The following is a 1021-nucleotide window of genomic DNA, read 5'->3' as shown; positions in this document are numbered from 1 at the left end:
TCCTTGGTACAAGTAAGATAAGCACTTTGGTGTCTCCAAACTGCCCAGGTCAGGGCTGCTTTTGATCTACCTTATAATTGCTTTAATTGCCCAGGCCAGAGATACCTCTGTCCTTCACATATGCATTCCTCCCCCGTGGGCCCTCTTTATTCCCTAAACATGCCTAATTTTGTCCTTAGAATTCCTTTCACTGGCAGCCACTCCTTCCCCTACCCTGGGCTCCTGTTGCTCCTGCCAGGCCTCTAGTGGGAGGACACACACTTGTGCCACATTAAAGGCTGGAGCCTGGCCTCAGTGGCTGTGACCCAAGGGGCTCAGTAAGTCCGGCGTTCCTGTCCTCCGCTGCTTCCTGGTGCCACCCAGGAGCCCGCATGTCAGTGGGTGGTCGCATGTCAGACTGCCTCACCTTCCCAGGGAAGCAAAGGAGACTCAGAGAAGGCCCCTCTGACCAAAGTTAGACGACACAATAAAGGCCACTGCTCAGTGCTGCCTGCTGTCTCCAGAGGCCCAGTCAAAGCCAAAAGCCTCCGGAAGCGCTCTGAGCCAGCCTACCTGTGTTCAAGTCCTGGTTCTGCTCCTAACAAGCCCGTGTGCCTCAGTTTCCTCTGTAAAGCGGGTCGCGTCCATCTCCGCTCAAAGGGTTGTTGTGAGGATTAAATGAGTTCATACTTGGAGAATGTTTAGAATGGCTCCTGGCATCTAGGAAGCATTTAAGTTTGGGACTAGTTCTTTTATCACCCCTGCTCCTGTGTGTTTGCCTGTGGGGCGCGTGTGGTCCAGTCCCCGCAGTCCCTCACCGCCTTCCTCCTACTCAGCTGGAAGGCCACCTCCCTTCCCTGCACTGACAGGATAACCTCCTGGCCGCAGGATTGGACCTGGCGCACTGTCACGTAGCATCTGAGCTGCTGCTTCCCTGACAGCTCAGGGCTAGGATGGAAGGGAAGAGGACGGTGGACGGGGTGGTCCCACTTCTGAGCTGGGGTCAGAGCGACCTGCTAGAGATGAGGACAGAGAAGCTGCT

The 1021-nt window shown here is 55.4% G+C and overlaps 1 protein-coding gene across 1 annotated transcript in view; it reads left to right on the top strand.

Annotated features, from left to right (window-relative positions):
- Positions 1-1021, top strand: part of SND1 (staphylococcal nuclease and tudor domain containing 1) — a 451387-nt gene that overhangs the window by 439265 nt on the left and 11101 nt on the right. The gene's annotated exons all lie outside the window — the stretch shown is intronic.

This window comes from Myotis davidii, unplaced genomic scaffold (assembly GCF_000327345.1).
Source record: "Myotis davidii unplaced genomic scaffold, ASM32734v1 scaffold705, whole genome shotgun sequence".
In the NCBI taxonomy this organism is placed as follows: Eukaryota; Metazoa; Chordata; class Mammalia; order Chiroptera; family Vespertilionidae; genus Myotis; species Myotis davidii.
The sequence above is the reverse complement of the archived record's forward strand: the minus strand, read 5'-3'. Positions and strand labels throughout refer to the sequence as shown.